Source organism: Tenrec ecaudatus, chromosome 8, assembly GCF_050624435.1.
Source record: "Tenrec ecaudatus isolate mTenEca1 chromosome 8, mTenEca1.hap1, whole genome shotgun sequence".
NCBI lineage: Eukaryota > Metazoa > Chordata > Mammalia > Afrosoricida > Tenrecidae > Tenrec > Tenrec ecaudatus.
The window spans coordinates 153,154,032-153,160,344 of NC_134537.1; the positions used below are offsets into that span (position 1 = coordinate 153,154,032).

At 44.8% G+C, this 6,313-nt stretch overlaps 1 pseudogene; it reads right to left on the reverse strand.

Annotated features, from left to right (window-relative positions):
• Nucleotides 1–5,551: 5,551 nt before the first annotated feature.
• On the reverse strand, nucleotides 5,552–5,681 carry LOC142455623 (U1 spliceosomal RNA; annotated as a pseudogene).
• Between the last annotated feature and the right edge of the window lie 632 nt (nucleotides 5,682–6,313).

Here is a 6,313-nt window from a genome sequence, read left to right on the forward strand (position 1 = left end):
AATGACCAAGTTCATCAAGAAAGACCTTCTCGAGGAGATAATCCTAAAATGAGGGGTACCTTATATTCACAGCAACTCCAACGAGGGAAACTACCCAAAGGTAAACTTGGAGGTTAAGGAGAGAGAAGCTGGGATCATTGGGACTTAATCCAAAGAGAGGCTATGAGATGCCCAAAAATATAAAAAGGGAACAAGAAGGAAAACTGGTTACAGCCTCTTAGAGAGTGGTCATGCCTTCCCGGGAATCATGATGTCAGTACTTAGTAAAAGAAAAGAAAACGTCTAAATGACAACATAAACACCAAGTAGGATGAGAAATGCTTAAATTGTCCTCTCCAGAGATTTGCAGAATCTTCATGACAAGGATGCTAGATTCATTTCAAGGTAGATATTAAAATGCCCATCTCAGCCACACACGCGCAAACACACAGGACCAAAGAGCAGGTGGAAGGTAGGTAGGCAGTCGGGCAGAAATGGCTTCTCAGATCCCCCAGCTCCCCTCCACTGTGGTCCCATAGACTTCTCCGGAGGAAGCAAGCCCACACCAGCCCCAGCCTTGCTCTCAAAGAAAAGATGCTCTGCAGCCCTTTACCACGGTGTTCGGCATCATGTTGGAGCCCACGGGTCACAGACATGATCTGGGCCCACAAGCAGCTGACAACCTCGGAAACCAATGTGTGAATAAGTGGTCGCACATGCAGGCATAGAATTGTCGGCAAGCCGTGGTGGGATCCAGACGCAAACCGAACACAAGGTCCCGCTTAGCAGCGAAGCTGCTGAGATGTCTGGTGGCTTCCAAGAGGACCAGCAGGGTCTGAAGAGCTGCGATTGGTTGGTGAGGGCTCAGCTGTGTCCTCGGGCTGCTGCAATTCCGAGGTGGTTTGGGAATGTTCCAGCAAGCATGGAATAAAATTGATCCATGGTTATCCGCGGAAAGTGCCCTGGCCAGGATTTCTGAAGCAGATACAAGGGCGCATTCTCAGAGAATAATCCCGGGGCTCTCAAGGTGGCAGGGATACTACGGAAGATGGGAACGCATTAGGATTACCAGCTTGATGAGGGCGGTGTCAAAATGCTTGAAAAATTAAAGGAGAGAACCAATTGTGAATCAGAATATCAGCATCAAAAGGCATCATGAAAAATATCCACTTGAACGCCTTCATTACAGAACGCGACCTTGAGGGTCAGGGAGAAGAGGTAGCATGAGGAGGGAGAGGTAGGCTCGTTTATGCCCTTTGAGACATAGTCTAGTCCTTTCTTCACTTTAAAATGCAAGTAAAAGTTGGACAAATAAGAGAAAATGCAAAACACAAACCTTGTTCTATTGCTGAAGTGTGAGTTTGAATTTACTCACCTAAGACATTCTCCTTTGGAAGCTGTAGCCAGTTCTGACTCTTCTTTGCACCATTCAATCATAAACCGAGAGGGAGTGCACACAGCTGACTTTCTAGCAAAACAGATGTCAAGAAGAAAGCTCAGACGTAGAGAGAGGACTGGAAAATCAAGGTAGGACTATGCCTGGCTGCAAAGACGAGGACTCCGCAGTGCAGGAGCTCAACTCCAATCAAAATCCTATAGGCCTAGAGCTGTGCAAGAATGCTAGCTTAGAAAACCCTACTGAAGAGTCCCACTCTATCTTATTGGGCGACTTTGAGGTGGCAGGGATGCTATGAAACATAACACGATGATGGCAACCAAAAGACTGAAATAATGAGGCCTTGGGGAAGCGCCCATTATTAATTGAGGATTGCACTCAGCCCCCACACTACGACAATCCCAGCAGTGTCTGCCCTCCGGCCGGCCGCTGAGTGCAAAGGCTCATGCTGGGCCAGTGTATGATAGGCCACTTGAATCTGCCTAGCTTTCCGTGGTTAATCAGCTTATGAATTGAAGAAATATAAAGGCTATGCCCCCAAGAAGTAGAGAGAGGACCATAGAAGGGTAAAAAGATGATCCAGAATCTCATGTTGGGCCAATGAGAGGGCTGGAAACAGCTAATGTTTATTGAGTTAGAAAAAGATTTTGGTGTCAGGGTTAGATAATTTCATGTTAAGTTGATATATAATAGTATAGGGGTGGAGTCTAGCCTCTCAATTAGGTCACGGTCTGATGGTACATCCTTAGGGATGTGACCTTCTCATAAAGGAGGGTGCTGGAAATCCACCACCCCCCCTCTGCCTTCACCTCCCCACTGACTGACCCTAATGGTGGCCAGAGCCCTGGAGATGTATCCAAGGCCTGATGGATTGCCTGTGTGGAGAAGGAGGCTAAGAGCAGTGTTTGGCTGCTACACACAAGGCCAGGGTGTTCAAGTCAACCAGCTGCTCGGTGGGAGAAAGATGGGACTGCCTGCTTCCCTCACAGTATGAGAACACCTATGGAGACATTCCACTCTGCGTAGGGTTACCGTGAATCTGAACCGGCTACACGGCAGTGGGTTCTGGTTTTACGTTTTCTTTTTTGCTATTGGTGGTGGTGTTTTGGTGAAAGACACAGTATGAATTGATTTAATGTTGTCAATATTTTTTACCTTATGGTACCTTGTAACTCAGGATATAATGATCTGCTTACCTGCTTAATAGCAAACTAGCACTTGCGTTGTTTCTGCATGACACAGATCTGTGCTTTCCCAGTGAATAGGTGAGCATAGTGTTATGTGAGTAGCGCACTGTGAGCACTGGGAACCCCCAAATTCTTCAGTGGCCTGGACCTCAACCTGCTCGGCGTTGCAGAAAAGGTGGCTGGTGGAAGTTTCTGTCCCTCATAAGAAACTGGGTTAATAGATAGGAACAAGAACTCAGGATTGCCCCAGATCTTACAACCAAGGAGCCTGCAAACATACCTGGCCTCCACCTGAGCTCACTCGCAGCCCCCCCCCCCCCAGGCGCATGCTCCAGCTGTGGCAACTTCAGGGAAAATAAAGGGGGTGGAGAAACACCATCAGGGTCTTGTTAGAGTGGTGTGAGCTCAAAAGATCTTGTGATGGCTTCCCTGGGCCAAGGCCAACTGCAGTGGTGTGTTCCTCACAAGTAGCCTTTTCCCATTTCTGGGACTCCCTGAGGTATATTCAATAATGCACTCCTGATCCCGAAGCAGATGGAAAAGTGTTTAAAAAGGTGCCAGGTTTATTTATGGAAGCATGAGATTGAATTTAAGAGATGCGCTTTGCCAATATGAAATGTGAACTCTCAAAACAGGAAGTGTGTTTTACTGCCTATTTATTTTATTGCCGTATCAGCTGCCCAGAGCTGAGGAATCCTTCCTCTCAGGAATTATGATTTTCTAACTTCTGAACCAGAACATCTTGACCAGCAGCCCTCTGGCGCCTTGCCGCCAGATCCCCAACTACAAGCGTGAGCAGTCGCTGTCTTGCAGAAAGGAGATGTTGAGGATTCAGGGGGGGAGACAAGGAGGCCCTCCTCGTTTATCTTTCACCTATGCTAACATCAGTGGAAATGTTTCAAGCAAATTGAATAACATGATAAAAGACAATAATATGCAAAAGTCTCGCGAGTACTAGAAGAGTTCTCGAATGTTCTTAGAAATCTCCGGATCTCCAATAATCATCCGTCCATCGTGACTCTTTAATGGATACGAAGAATTTGACTGAAGAAAGATATTTCATCACTTCACTTTATCCCTCTGCGATAGATAATAATGAAGAAATGGACTGTGATTGATTAAATCACTCAATATACACCTCTTTCCTGCAATTCTTATCACTTCCTAATCTAAATGGCTATGACTGGGACAATCGCATACATCTCAAGACAATGCACTGGAATGTAGGCGAGGAGAGACTGCTCATCATGGCCTCTGTGCTCACTGCCTTGAATCTGTGCAGACTCATAGTGACGCCCTGTGGGGTTCCCACAACCTGACTGTCTTCTTCTCTCTTTATTTTTCAAGGACTCATATCAAGATTTAATGGACAATGAAAGTATAGAAATGAGGGGGAAATGATCAAGTATTTGATCATTTAATAAAGACAAAAATGAGTCTTAATATTAATTCAACTCACTATACTTGAGTTATATGAGAGAGCTTAAAAAAGTTCTTGGGAAAAATTCTTTTATCTTATAATTCAATTTTTCCACGGACTTTTTGATATTCCCTGCTATAATCAATCAATCAATCAATCAATCAATCAATCTCTCTCTCTTGGTATTTTTTTAAATTGGGGCTCATACAACTCTTATTACTGTCTGTCTTCTAAATGGACAGCCTCGCCTTTCTCCTGCAGATATGCTGGAGATTTAGAACTGCCAACCATGCGGATCACAACTCAAAGCATAACCACGACACCAGAAGGGCCCCGTCATTGATCATGAGCACGTGAATAATCCAAGACCCTTTTCCATCCAACTGTCAACTCTTTTGCAAGGACTGGAAAGATAAATGAATAGAAAAAAGCAGGCTCCAGAGAAAAGAATAAAATGTAGAGACGGACAGAGCTCCAGAATAAAAACGTTTTCAGCTCTGAGGAAGACCGATGTAGGTCTAATCCGCAAATGAGCCTTCTAGACAGGTGAGTTTTCCACACTCAGATTTACTTGCAGAACTCCAAATGAAGCCTGCAGGGACAAGATGTGTTACAATGGCTCCACCTTCTGGATGGTCTGTGAAATACACCTTTTTCTTCCAGGCTGCCTCCCCCTCCCAACTCCTCCATGGCTCCCCATTGCTAAGAGAAAATAGCCTAAAATGCTTGTCATTCGGGGGAGAGTTCCTATAAACAAATACGAGTTTGTTTTCAAGTCTTGCCTGTTGTCACTCCGGTGTGGACACTGCTCCACGCCCAGACTCGGCAGCGAGGTTCACTTGACACATGTTAATCTGTGAATCAAAGTCAAGGGAAAGCTTGCTGGCCCATCAGCTCTGAAAGGAGTATTTTCTAAAACTGCCAGTGTGCACCGTAGGGGAGGATGTCTTGAGTAAGCAACCGGGTGATATTTCTCTCTTTTTACCAGCTTCCGCTCTACTTCTACTTCTGCTCTCAAAAGTCGCATGTACTTATGAGAGCAGCGTCCCTACTGTCACCAGACAGGGAACCGAGGTGCACAGGCAATCTCGCAGGGCAAAATTTCTGAAGACCTTTTCACAGCATCCATCAAAAGCCTTCAAGATGTGCTTCCCCTCAAATGGAAGCAGGCTTAAAGAATTACCTTCAGGGTGTTATTGCGGATTTATATGAAGATGTTGGCTAGGAAGGAATGGTCACAGCAACATTAATTGTCATTGATAAAAATGTTGAAGCAAATTAATTACATGCCCAACACTAGTCCATAGGGAACATTTAAATCATCACTAAAATGGACATGGTGGTCACCATGTACACGTGTCCTTCATATTACATAATTTAGTGAAATATGACAGATGGAGAGTCGGTGTACTTTATTCGATTGTACTTTTGCTTTTCAAATATGTGCATACAATGAAAAGCCAGAAAATAGCTGTAAATACAAATGGTACCTTGTCCAAGTGGTGATCATTTCCCCCAAATTTCACAACATAATATTAAGTCTTACATGTACTTTCTTTTTTTTTTCTTTAGGGGAGAGTGCGAACGCAGTCCCCCATTACCACAAATTATGCAGTTGAGTTTCCCGCATTTGGGGAAATCACAGGGGTCAGCACACCCGAAGTGCAATGGGTGAGCCTCACCACCTACAGGTACTTTCATAATTACGTATTTTTTTCTTTGTAATACTATTCTTTTGGAAACAAAGAACGAGGAAGCTCAATCAAATCAGCTCTCCTTGGGGTCATATCTATAAGTAAAATTCCGTGCAATTGAATTCAACCTGTGATAATGTTTGGTTTGGGTCCATGTCCACCCCTAGGATACCTCTTTGCAAGATGCCAGGTGAATGGGAGGTCTAAGAAAGACCACAGCTGAACTGCCACCAGGAAGTTATCCAGTCATGTGGCTCCCTGGTGTTCCTTCTCTGATGTCCACAGATGACTGCTCCTTGGTTTCTGCTGAGGACAGGATCCTGAAGGGTGACAAGAATCACCAACAGGCTACCACATGTGCTTACTGAGGCCTGATGTAGAATTCTTCCCGAGGGAGTCCAGACCCTCAGGGTATTCAGCATGTTGATTGAATAAGTATAGTGAAAGGATACAGCCCTGATTCGCAAAGTTCCTGGCTTTAAAACATACAGCATTCCCTTGTTCTCTTAAAACAACTGCTACTTGCTCTGGATACAGGCTCCGCATGAGCATGAGTCAGTGCTCTCCAACAAGTCCTGTTCTTCCCATTGTTATTCAAAGTTGGTTCTGATCCAACCGTTCAATATCTTTGCCTAGC